We start from the raw sequence: 13,978 nt of genomic DNA, 5'->3' as shown, positions 1-13,978 counted from the left end.
GACTAATCTACCGTACAAGGAATGGAGGAGCGCAGACACGTAGGTTGACTCGGTTCGATCTGACGGTATGATCCCAGTGGACGGTGAAGGAAAACGGAGAAAGTGAACATGCATTAATGACGAACTTACAAACCGCATCTGCTTGTCATTTCGTTAATTTCGAAAATCCATTTTAATTGACCCACATTTGTGTACGAGTAACCACAAAAAAACTATTCGTGACTATCAAACATGGGAAACAATGAAAAAAAAAAACAAAAGAATAAGAAATAACATAAAACGCGCAAGTTTAAATAGCTTTTGTGACTGCTGATTAGACTTGGCGACCATAAAAATCTGAGAGAGACCTTTGTTTCAGAACCTCGATGGAGAAACCCGAAAATCTATGACAATATTTCTAATGAGATGGTCTCTAGTAGGTGTGTATATATATATATATATAGGTAGTATAGTTGCCCTATGATGAACAAAAATGGTTATTGTTGATTAGACACCGTAAGGTTGCACTTGTTTTAACAGCTAGGGCACTTAAATAAATGCACTCTGCCGTCACAATTTTCTGAACCTTGGTACAACGATGCAATTATGAATTTACCATTTCGCAGGATTAACTATCATTCAATATAGCCATTAATATGCACACGTTGATATCCTTGTCCATTCGATTTAAAATTGAGCGTAGGTCAACTTCACGAAGCTCCTATTAGAGTGGATGAAAACTAGCCAGCAGAGTATTACCTGATCTACGTGCAACAGTTTGTCTGAAATCAGCGACTCGTCTGAACAACTGAATACCTAGTCAATTAAGCTCTGGCGAAAAATAGTCGAGGATATGGCAACAGCGAGCGTTCTAAATAGATCAAACAGGGCAGTTCCTTTAATTCGCTCAGGAGCTAGTCAAGCTTATAAATAACTTGAAAGGGAACAAGGCTTAAGGGAAAGTTTGACTGATGAGCAATTGACGCCGATATGGAGGATTTTTTTAACTAAGGACGTCTGATTGTGGATTATTTATTGCACATTGTATATTGGTCGAAATGGTATCTCAAACAATTTCTTTCCATTTGGAGTATATATATAGAAGTATCTTGTTAGCAAGGTACCCGTATTTATGTCTTCTAAGTACACCGTTCGAGCTAATTATTGAATTTTGTACAGTTTAAAGTTCTACTGTTTACCAGCGAACAGTATAAAGTTAAGTAAAAGGAAAACTTCAAGAATCTTAATGTACCCGTTCATACTCTATCTAAGGTTCTCAGCAAGTTTTTATCATATCGTTGATGTGGAAATATCTGAGATCATACCTTTCGGTGGGTCAGTCGTGTATGTACAGCATTATTCGATACTTGTTCAAGCTATTTGGGCATTTCACGTTTCAGAAAGTAGTTAACATATCATTAATCTGGATCTGCTCAAAAATCTTCATTCTGTAACTATACGAGCAAAATGCCACACAAAAGTGAATGTTCTATCTTTCGAAAACAAGCTTAAGTTCCAATAAATAGTAATAATATTAATTTTTTATTAATTTTTTTTTCTAAGGAAGCACAAGATCGCACTAATTTGTATATGCTAAACGAGTTTCCTAAGTTCGTCTTACGCCTCGGACCCTGCCGGCCGGTCATCGCTTGGAACTAGTTCTTTTTGCTGTGGATAATAACCGCTACGATAGTTCGGTCCCGCAAAATGTGGTACTTAATCTTAGCTGGTCTCAGCGACTTCATTAGCTTTCAAAAAAAATAAGGGAAAACTGCATAACTACTGCGCGCGTCCAAACTTTTCGGTTAAAATTCGAACTCATTTTATAGAATTTCAATTTCACGCCCTCGCAGCAAAATGTCTTTTTTCTCAGCAAGTAAACTTGGCATAGCGATCAATTTTGTGATGTCTAGACAACTTCTTGTCCTCCAAAAAAATGCAACAGTTTTTTGCTACATAAACTGCGCTTTTGATTCTTGGCAGTGCTATCAGTATGTGGGAGCAGATACGAAGGGTCACGCCAATTTGGAAGCATGCCAGTGGTGTGTGTACCTGCTGAAACTAGCGATAGACGCCTCATCTGGAAGCTCCCTAAGTATCTTTTAAATCCTACTAGGCGTAACAGGCCTTTAGTTCGTCCGCCTGAAATGCCAATGGAAACAAGTGAACCTTCCAAAATGGTTAACGTGGCCAGGGGACTAGTCAGCCAACAGCCGTTTAACAGAGCCATAACAAAACACGGCTTGCAGCAAATGATTTCTTGAAGTGAACGAGCTGTTTATGTCTATTGTACTTAAAAACGTTGTGTACCTTTTATATGTGTATGGTGCTTTTTTAGGATATGATGATAATATTTACCTGCCTGCCTGCCCCAGCATCGGCACCATATGGTAATGTGTACCACGTTAAAAACGTGTACTTTTTATTCGTTCGTGTCCTTCGGTCACCAAATGTTCACCCTTCGTTTAACATTCACAAGGTCATTTAAAGATAAAGAACATTAACGAGCTACCATGGTCACACCAACGAGAACATATCAACCTTTCATTAGCGTGTCGTGATGCCTTCAAGGTATCGATCGAAACTAAAGGCAGCCATTAATGTACAAGACTTGCTGGAATAGATAAAGCCTATAGAATGTGTCTCAAAGATTCGATCTAGTCGGGAATATTGGCAAGGTCCCGCGACTACCATAACAGCATAACTGGTTTGCTTGTTAACAAGAAAAGGTTTGTCTAATCAACAAAGCTCAAGCCTAACATATTATCAAGTATTATAAAAAAAAAAAATAAAACTAAGATACACAAATATAGCTTATACGATTCGTTCGTAAGCGCCCGTTGTAGATTTTTAGTACACACTAGAGAGATATAATCGCATCACGCGCGTTATGATATTTTTTGAAAGAGTTCTAGCAGGTTAATATAAGCCATGTATGTATTATGAAATGCATAGGGTATCGTAATGTTCACATGAGGTTCTAGGCAAATTATTGGTATCGAATCGTCGTCTCAAATTGCTCATAAATACACTGAGATACGATAGGAGAACGCTTGAGCAATTAGGTGGAATTTGAGCGGTTCAAAGTACATAGAGTCGGCGGCCGCTGGCACCAACGAACTGGTGCATCTAAGTGGCAAGGCATCATTTAGTGGAAAAAAAGTCTAGTTGAAAAGAGCTTCCCCTGATCGACGAATCAGCCAGTGATCGATCGGATGCCTATCAATAAATTACTTAGAAAAACCAAGATCGTTTCGCAGAGTCGACGCCAGCTGGTGCTATCGATAATTACCATGACTGTAGCTGTTGCAGTCCTATGGAAACTCTGCATTGTACTGTACTTTACAAATGCTCAGCCACAGATCACTGATCCTACGTATGTGACAATAGATATTGAAGGTACAAAAGTTAAGATGGTTCTTGATCCCTATGCAATAGTTTCAACTCTGCCATTAGACAAATTTCGAGAAATGAAGCCGAACTTCCACCTTCACCACGACAGCGACGTTAAGTTTAGAATTTTCTATAACAATATAGCGATGCGCGGCACATTCGCCAAAGCGAAAGTTACGGTGCTCGAAACTACGAAGTTGCTTAACTTGTACCTCACCGATGACCTGAACTCCACCCCAGTGTTCGGCGCTGATTGGATAGATGCTTTTTCCGCATAGAGTTCTATATTTCTACAGACGAATTGTACAGACAGATGGCAGAATACTAGTCTTTAGTGTGTTAAACAAAGTGTGAATTTATGCGTATCAAATTAAACTAGATTCATCATCATTCGACCAGAACAGGTGGAGGAAATTTGCAAGTCTGAAGCCCGTGAAAGAACTTAGAGAGGTTCGAGTGAACGATTTGTGTCCACTCGGTCAACCAACTTTTTGAAAAGTCTGTGCAAAATTCCCACGTTCCAAAGACGGTAGTCAAATCTTGAGTATGGGCATTTTTATACGGTGGATAGTTAAGTTGGCGAGTTTGCTGAGAAGCAAATATGACCTGAACAAAAGGTTTACGAATTATATTTCGTAATACGGCCTATATGAATCGCTCGAAGCTAGATGTCTCAACCATGAAGCGTATCAGACTATGTATTACTAGAGCCTACGTAGTATTGTTTAAGGGCAACCTCTGCAATCATGCAAAACCGTCTAGTGAAGCTACTTCGATATTGTTATAATTAAAATCTGGCGAAGCTCACGTGAGACTGACCAATTCTCCAACAATTTTTGTACGCTGACAAACAGAGGACGTTGGTATTGCGAGGAATAATAATTACAAGTAGCTTTTTAATAAAATCGCTTTGTTTGGTATGCGAACGCCTGTGTTTCCATTCAGGTATCTACTCCTTACACATTAAAATTAGACCGTGAAACCAAGCAATATTGCGTGAATTATAAACGTACAATAAATATATATACTGTTAAGGTTATAGAGATCGTACCTATTGAAATTCGCTAATCGTTGGATCTGGTCTGCGATTACTCTTTGGCCCTGCTACGTTACAAATAGGCTTCTGTCCACGTGAAATGGAAGAATGAATAGGTTAGGATTACACAAAAGCAAAATTCAAGGATGATCAAACATGGAAGATCTTTTACTAAACATTATGTGCCCAATGTCATATCCGCTCAAGTTGTATTTTTTATATATTACCGAGCTAATGACGTCAATCAGCTACGATGCTGTTTCTCATTCGTAATTTATTTTTAAAAAAAATTTTTATAAAAATTATATATATAAAGCTATTTCTACTGCACGTTCAGCATTCATCTCTAAAGCATTTCCTGTTATGATCCTCTGAAATTATCCGTATGTTTAATAGAATGTAATATGCTTAACTGTACTTACATCAACCCTGTATAGTTTTTTTCCATTAGGTGCGATGCGAAACACGAATACGCCACGCAATTGTTATATATAGTATTATAAGTTTGTGAATAATATTAGGCTGTTAGAAGCGAATCCGGCGGAGCTTAAGGTCGAATAACTTTGTTTGTCTCTTAAATACTCCAGTCCTTGAAAAAAACCTGTGAGCGAACACAGGCTAGGTTCGCTTCAGGAGAAATGATTTTTCCTAATTTCAGGTTCTTGAAGGCCACAGTACTTCGGAAATCCATTAAAGTTAGTGAAGACACTAGGCGAGAAGGTTTTAAACAAAAACATAGTACGTGAATCGTGTGAAGTTTGAAAAACGGTGAAAGATGGGAGTGTTGAGGGTCAGCGAAAAGCTGACTAAGTGTCACAATCCAAAGGACAATGAGGCACTGCCGCAAACGAGCAATGCCTCATTTTTTACGAGAGAAGAACTTCCAAGGGTGAGTCCAAGGTCTTGATCAGCCGGAACTTTCATTTCATATGTAACGTATTTTAAAATTATAACGCAAATACTGAAAATACAAAAATTGAGGAAAAATTGCTATTTTTTCCGGTGCTAATTGCTCCTAGATCAAGTAGAAACGCGTGTGGTATATTCCAGGTACGGTCATCAGAAAACTCGTCTGCGACATGCGGTCGCCATAGACAAGGTATGATTTGACATCTACAGCCGGAAGGGGACTAGACGAAAGAATGGCGTCGTTTTAAAGAGAAATCGAGTTCGACGGTAGGTTTGGACTTAAGCTAGTTGTGGGATTTACGGTCGATATCAGGGATATCTGGTACTCTATAATATAGTCCGAAAATAAAATAGTGAACGCAGTGCGCTACCTAGAGTTACTCAAAAGATTCACGAAACGATCGATTAAAACTAAGCACTCTGGTTACCTGATGACAATGCTAGAGCTCATCGCCATGTCTCAATTATTTTCTGGGTTGAGCAAAATAATATCCACCATTGGCTCCAGTCCGTTTATTCTCCACATCTGGGTCCTTGTAATTGTGGGGCGTTCCATGCTGTAAACAAAGCAAGTATTCTCCACTATCGATTCAATTCGAGAAGCCATAGATAAAGAAATTAAACATGAGAAAACGAACGATAGGTATATGGCTGTCTAAAAGCTGACAGAACGCTGGAACAAATGTGTAAAAAAATAAAGGAGAGTATTTCTAAAGCCTATTAGAAAATCATCATTCTAGCTCGATTAGTTCAAAAGTAGTTCAATTCCGAAAATCACCGGATTTTCTCGTAGCAGCATAATATATAAAAACGTATATTTTTAGTAATCCTACGAGTTATTACATAATAAAAAAAAACACGCGGCAGATGGCTGAAAAAGGCGACGGTGGCCGATGAGGTCACGGGTATATAATCTCGAGTCTCTATGTTTCGTGTTTACGTCCGGTGTCACCACTAGGAACCAGATCGCAGACTTTCAATACGAAACGGAGTCCGTCTATGCCCGGGCTAAAACGTTTCCCTAATATTATTAGGCAAATATATTACGCACGAAGCTATTATGAGGGCCTCGGGATGCTTAGCTGCTATAACCTTTTTCTCGTGACGAGTCTCTTATTACCATCAGGTACCGTATAAAGGTGCTAAATGTACGCTACTTAAGTGAATTCTCAAGTTAACTTAGGTTCATTGAGGCCCATATAAGCACTGGTCAGTTTTCTGAATCTACGAACTTAATCTTTCCTTTTTGGGCTTTCCCATTATAAGAAATAACGAAACCGAAGTTCCGGTTCGTATTAGATATTTTGAATTTGAACAGATTAAGCATAAACGACAAGCGCAAAACGTCGTACTTCAGGGTGCTTGGTAAGATCATAAATCGCACATTGCACTACAAGCAAAATTGTCTACTGTCAAATAAACAACTTGGCTTAGTCGGCGGCTGTATGCCTCTCGAAACAATGACTTTACCCCCCTAATTGCCACTACAGCAATATAATTTTCGCTTAAAACAAACCATGTTTGTCTACTTGTCACTTGTCGCTTGCTGTACACCGTTATCGGAGTTTCCATCAGTAACTTCGGTTTTTTCAGTCAGTAGTAGCTTTTTCCACCAGTACACAATATACTCTACATGCGCTGTTTCTAGACGACGATGTTGGAGCGGCAGTGAACTCTATACAAGCGTCGATTGTCCGCAAGTGTACGTAACAGTTTGAAGGAACTTGATCTATATTTTCAGTAACGTCTTTTTATCCTGCGAACGGCAATGTGAGCTGGCATGCCAAATCGAACTACCCCGATTGTATCCAAACTGATTCCGAAATCTGATTCAAGAAGCCTTTGCTAACGATATCAGATAGTGGTCGGAAGGACATCTACTTACGCTGTGGTAAAAAACGTTGCGCTGCACTTGAAACTTTGGACACCGATGAGCAGGTTATTAATCTGGATACGCCAAACTAACATATAGTAAGATAAGTATAACTGACAAAAAGAAAATTCGTCCAATAATCACAGCAGAAAAATAGGTGTTATATCGTGTAAGCTGGCCGACGCCCAACGTCTCAGTGGAATATAATAACGATGTAACTGTTATACGAGCTCTAAAACAAGCGTTTGATGTACTATATAGAACATCATCTATATATATCATTTAGTTCATTAAGTAGTTATAACTAACATAGCTACTATGAACATTTATAATATTTAAACCGTATGGAACAATAGTGTATAAGAGAAGTGGCAGCAGGTAAAAGCGCTGGAACAACCAGCTCAAATATGGTACGTATGGTCAAGAAGACATCCGGATATCACCAGTATAAATACATAGTTTACCGAGAGAATACAGACGAGTGAGACAGAGAGTTCCGTTAACATTGCACTCGGTAACATTGTTAAGATTCATTTCATTTTAATGAAAAGTGGCATTCAAAGAGGCCAAGCTATAGTAAGTCCATTCAGGAAACATGGAATTTGCTAAAATCAGCGTAAGGATGAAGTGTTTCTCAAAGCTTTATTATTAACGGCTAGCCATTGAGGTGTGCGTCATAAACGGTAATAACGTACGGGTGAAGGAAACTATTAAATTCTTTTTAACAAGCGTTTGCGTCAAATGAGTTTAAAGACGCCAGTAGATTTAACGCTGGAGTCGGCCAAACTGCTATTTCAGATTTTATATTGCTGATTTCGTAAGCGAATAGAGATTTCATTATTTAGTTAAGTATCGACATATAATAATAACAGATAATTGAAGACAAGTTCGTCTGCAATGGACCAACGCCTTGGTATCAAGATAGTAGTATACTGCAGGAGCTGTAAATACGCGCATGCGCGGCATCTATAATAAAATTAGATCGCATAGTCGGACACGGACAGATAGCTAGTAATCCTCAGTGTGACGCGCTCAACGTCATGCGCGCGTGTTAAGACGCTTTAACGTTTGTCGTCCTTATACGGTAGCACGAAATCCTTCGTAAGCACAAAATGATCCGAAATATGGCGAATACTTCTGGCTCCTCTACACACGTACATAATATTACTAGGAAGCTAGTTATTAAAAGGTAAAAAACGTGTTCCTACGTAGGAGATGATTATTTTATTATGAAGCCAAACATAACAGGCGCCTGCACTTCTGAATAGCCTTTTTTTGGTCTAATTTTCTTTCTTGGCAAGTGGCTAGAATTGTGGGCTTTAGACTTATGTAGATGCAACGAAGGGCTACGGTAACAAGATCTGTGGCGATCTGTGCGCGATCAACAAAGCCAGCGTAGGTCAAAGACAGGCCGAGTCTCTAGATTGAAAATCAACGGAGGGAAAAGAATACAGATTCGAGTAAATAAAAAAAAAAGTATTACGTCAAGATTTCAAAGACTACGGAGCAGGAAAACTACGGTTATACCTAGATTTGCGTTTGCAAGCTAAGGCCCTTGACCAATACACGCAGACCAGATGTATATTCAAGAAAAAAATAATGATGAAATGAATAAGTTTGATTAAAACGTTTGTCATAAGTGATATGCAGTTGAGTTGTGTACCGAAATGTACATAATAAAACGGTCAATAAAGGGTAAAATAAAATAAGTACAATTCCTTAATATTATAGCATATAATAACGGCTGCTGAACTAGTATTATTTTACAAAATTTGGCGATAGATTAAATGTGCGCTTGAGCTTTATTTAATTTATTAAATATTTGAAAGCGAGCTTTTGGCAAGGCTGAAATCTCACAGTGGTTGATGGATGTATCTTTCGTGGGCGCGCTATGTCGATTTACCTATGATTACATTTTTACACTGCCATATTTCAAGCATATTGTTCGATCCACAATGGTTAACTCAATGCGATATCAACCAGCCGGACAAAACAGGGATCAATTTAGTCATGCGCTATATCTCTGCTATTACCTGCATGTGTGGTTGAATGACAGTCGTCAAAGAACGTTGCGTAGAAATTCATCGTAGTGAAGTACAGAAACAGAAATGACTGCCTCTGGGCTGTTTTCGGCTTTTCGTGTAGAGAAAATGTCGCGCTTGGGTCAGCATCGCGACGCTTATTATTATTTCATTTCATAAACAACTGACTCTGCGCTCATACGCGGCCACCGAGCGACACATCACAAGTCTGAGATGACATATAGAACCAATAAGGGTAGAGAGCTCATATCTTACTCCGGCCAGTAACACAAACCTACTTCGACTGTATTCTGTTATTGAGGAGGCTCACTTCTCTGCTTTATTTGATCGCGACCGGATGAAGAAACTTGACGTGAAAATAGTCACATCAATCGCTTAGCCGTGACGTCCGATCGCCTTTCCGCCGACGGTACCGTTCTTCAAACAATAAGTTTGTCCGTTTTGCAAGACGCGGCTTTCGGGAAGTGCATCGGACATTTAGAAGACTTAAGGTTTATCGCGTCTTTATTTACGGCACAGGTCGAATAGAAAGCTAATATACTACAGTTAGAATCTGATTCTGCAAAGAAATATTCATGGTTTCCGGAGAAATGAAAAATGGAAAATCGAAGCAAGCTAAAGACGATTCTAAGTAGTAGGATATTCTAGTCTGTGTAACTTTTAACGTAACCCTTGCTCCCGCCCAACGTCCAGTATATCACTGCGGTTGGCTGTTATGCAACCTAAAAATCTATTGCGGCTGACCTTAACTAAAGGCCGCACCTTTTTTGTAAGGACTGAGGCTTCGTTGCTTAGCAAAACACGAGAAGCTTGTCGACAGAAGATCATACTTGCAGGGAAATCTCTTGATATGCTTATATTCTTCTGTATCGATTAAAGTAAGTGGCTCACTTTTAATAGTAATTGCATAAAATTAGAGAAGTACTTAAATGTAATGATAAAATTTGATAGTCATACTTGTATCTGGTTATTGTCCGATGATTTTAGTAAGACAAACACTAAATGGATACCTAATAAAAGCATCCATTTTTTTTTTTTAGAGAATTACGTCAGTACAAGCATTAATAGGTAAGCAGGTTAAATCGAATTAGGTTCATAGTAGAAAAATTAAGGACATACGTTCCTCTCTGATGGAGAAATGAATCAACACGTTAAGATATACACATTCTAGTGTTAATAGTGTGTGACCTACTCTAACTTGTGGGAACTGTCTTAGTCTGCAACGTTACATATTGCCTATAGTAACCGTAGTGGGTAGGCAATTTGATGATACATAGTTTGCTGGTAATACTATTGTAATTATAAGGTAAGGATCGACAACTTCATTAAACAGCTCAGCTTTACGGGTACGATAATGGTTAAATTATACTTCAAGATGCAATTATCAAATGTATGGCCGCGTTTAAATTAGACTAAATGGACATCATCTGAAGTAAATTTGACAAGTAGTTGGCGCTTGTTTTTTTTTTTTAATATGTTTTCTTTAAATTGAATTTTGTATCGTGTGGGCTGTATAACGCAAACATCGCGTGACGGCTACGCGATCTATTATTATAACGCCTGCGAGAGCGACATCGAATATTTATATTGGGCCATGTTCAAATTATTTGAGGATCTTCAATTTCGTGCGAATTTATTTAGGTTCAAAAAAAAAAAATGAAATATACATTTTTTTTTGCCAGCTTGAAATCTTTGAAAAAGCTCTTTTCTTCGCGCGTCGTTGCCTAGCGTCGGATTTTACGCATTGATAGGTGTCTGTTTATTGGATATACGTAGCTATATACGTAACGTGCCTAACAGCTTGAAATGAAAGCTTACCTAATCATTCTGTACAGAACATTCTGTTAAAGCTACTCTATAAAGAAATGATGTATGTACAAGGTGTATTAAAACAATGTTGGGATCACGGAAAAGCGCACCAACGTGTCAAGGGAAATGATATGGTATCAATTTAAATTGCTACATATGGAAACCGGATCTAATCAATACACAATAAGACTATCGGCCCAAATGTGTCCAATATTTCTTTGAAAAAGGTTCCATTTCACAATGCTTTTGAGAAACCTACATTCTAAGAGTAAGTACACACGGTTCTCCTATCCATATATAATAAAACATCGTACCGCTCTTAATATTGACCTGAATAGAAGGAAAGGAAAAAAGTTTTAGACTGATATCTACTGGTACACGACATTCACTAAGCGTCATCCCATGCTATATTTCTGCATGTTTTACCGAACAGTATAAAATGGCTTAAAAATCCCCTAGGGTCTAAATCGACCCATGGATTTCCATTTTTTTTTTTTTTTTTTTATAGAGCCGGGTGTCGTCAATGCTCATTTTAGAGATTTTGGGAGTACTAAATGGTTTCAGAGTAAAACTCAGCTTCATGTATGTATGTTAAGCTGAGTATATGTATCGTATCGCACATAACCACTACCATGGATCAGAATTTACTATAAACGATTATTTAGACCAAATTAAGCATAACCACAATAGCTGTGAAAAATGTGTACATTTGGAAAGAAGTAACAGTACCTCCTTATTTCCCGAACGAAACACGGGTGATGAATGTGTCAGTGCTTAGGTTCTTCAAAGCCTGGCTTCGCACTGAGCAGCGAAACCTCATGTAAGTCCGTGGCAGATGAATCGTAATCCCTAATTTGATTGACTAGACTCTAAATAATTATAAAGCATCGCTTTGTCTAGCTATGATCTCATTCCTTTCTTGGAAGAGGGGCATTTTCTTTTCTACTCTGTTGAATCCTTTACACGAGGTCGTTAGTGATTCATATAGCCCCGCCCCTGGTCCACATAACCCCACCTCGTGAGATCGAGTAGATTAATGGCATGTCTTCCACAGAGATTTTTTGAAAAGGAATAAATTGTCAAAAAGAAAGATCATTGACCTAACTTTGCTGTGTCATTGATTGAATTTCAGGTTGTAGAGCTTCACCCCCTACAATTTGACAATTTGTCTCGGAGAATTAGTGATCTAACGGTTCAGCTTACTAGTGCACTCGTACCACTTAACGATTGGGAGCGAACTGAAGAGCTACAGTCAGAGCGGTATCTTAACTGCCAAGTACTGCCTAACTATAAAAATTTTCGTCTGTACAAAGTTAAAAAATGGGTGTTGCATCCTGCAGTAAACAGAAGGCTGCTCATACAAATGTATATTCATGGTATTCAGATATATGTAGTATATTTGCTACTAAAGATTCCCTTGTCCGTTCAGGCGCGTTGGTAGGCTGCGAAACTGGAAGACAATTCAAGATGGTCAGTTGTCGCCTGGGAAATTTGTCCTGACAAATTCGCACAATTCGAACATTCGAATTATTCTAAGAACTTGTAGATACGCCGCTTGATCGTGGAGCGCAGACAGGAAAATGTTAAGATTGCAAGTATTAGATAATATGATAATTGAAATTGTAAAAGCTCATATGTATTGATCGTGCTAATATCGTTTGGTTAACTGATCAAACCGATAGAGCCAGCCTGAGAATACAGTCGAATGCTAGAGATTGGTAGTGTCTTTCCTTGTATGGCCATAAATGCGTTATCATATAAACAACGTAATGCTCTCCTTAAGCGCAAACTTTTCACTGTAAATTGTAAACATTTCTTTGTGACCTTTTTCCCAAAATCAGTGAATAGTATTTATTATTTATGGCCTCCGAAGTGTCTTGTCGAATAGAATCGTATTGCTAGTACTAAAACAAAGCAGCTAAACTAGAATTACGTCACAGAGCTTTTCTTCCTGCAATAAACCCATATATTTAATTACATTTCAAGCTAAAGCCCTACCTATAGAATCAGCCTCAACAGGAGAGTGGAAGACGTCGCTGTTATGAAAAAGAGTACAGCGTGTCTGAATATTCTCCATGAAGGTGTCTCAACTGGCAACCTCGGGACGGGTTTATTGAAGAAGCCGCCAGCAACAGAATGTTTAAAGTCTAATGTCTGTTTCCACAGTGGAGCAGTTTACGGCCGCCAGGTGCGTAGTATGTATAAAAGCCTTCCTTAAGCAACCGTTCATGGTTCAAAACGTTGTCATCAACCCACTAACCATGACCGTCTCAAGGGTAATTTGAAGAGCCCCGTGTGACCCACATTAGATTCCTAAAACATGAGTTCTGACATTTTGTTGGAAGCAGGATGTTCAGCAGGATAAAACCACGTGCCATACGAGACGCGATAGTTCCTCCGCGAGCTAGCCGAAATAGAAATTTACACAGAGGAAGAGGGATCAGCACGAAAGTGAAACCTAGCTTGGAATGATTGCCTTTTTTTAAAATAGAAAATTTGCTAAGGTCACTTTTTGTTGGCTTACGCTCGTTTATCTTCTTGGTGTCCTCAAAGATCCTTGGGATTACCTGTTCAATGCAGCCCCGACGACTACCCGCCGGGGTAGGTCTTATGTCTGGGGCTTCTGCAATCGACCTATGAAATGGCAAAGCAACAATATGAGCAGTCCGTCTATAGTTGCTAGCCTTTTTATTCAACGGCCTCCTTTCCTTTGTAGTCATAAAATATTTTGGGTATTATCCGCCTATGCTAAGACCCGAAAGCAATGGCTACATGCTTCTTGTTGATGGCTATTATGACGATGGATCCCGCGAGGTACGTAATAGCCACCCAGAACACGCTGCCCGTCCACTGACACTAGCCTAGATCAGCATAATTGCACACCAAACGTTTGCCTACTAAGGCTGTTTTCGAAATTCGATAAAACACAATTATAAT

At 38.8% G+C, this 13,978-nt stretch overlaps 1 long non-coding RNA gene across 4 annotated transcripts; it reads left to right on the top strand.

Moving 5' to 3' along the window:
• Positions 1-2,107: 2,107 nt before the first annotated feature.
• On the top strand, positions 2,108-9,048 carry LOC147755694 (uncharacterized). Of its 4 annotated transcripts, none has more exons than XR_015329018.1 (3): positions 2,108-5,297; positions 5,459-5,584; positions 7,059-9,048. It is a non-coding gene; the product is annotated as an uncharacterized LOC147755694 (long non-coding RNA). The 4 variants fall into 4 exon arrangements; XR_015329016.1 differs by lacking the exon at positions 7,059-9,048 and having other exon boundaries at positions 2,108-2,369; positions 5,067-5,297; positions 5,459-6,037; XR_015329017.1 differs by lacking the exon at positions 7,059-9,048 and having other exon boundaries at positions 2,108-2,708; positions 5,067-5,297; positions 5,459-6,037.
• The last annotated feature ends 4,930 nt before the right edge of the window (positions 9,049-13,978 follow it).

Source organism: Varroa destructor, unplaced genomic scaffold, assembly GCF_002443255.2.
Source record: "Varroa destructor unplaced genomic scaffold, Vdes_3.0 BEIS01000005.1, whole genome shotgun sequence".
NCBI lineage: Eukaryota > Metazoa > Arthropoda > Arachnida > Mesostigmata > Varroidae > Varroa > Varroa destructor.
This window is presented reverse-complemented; position numbering and strand designations above follow the sequence as displayed.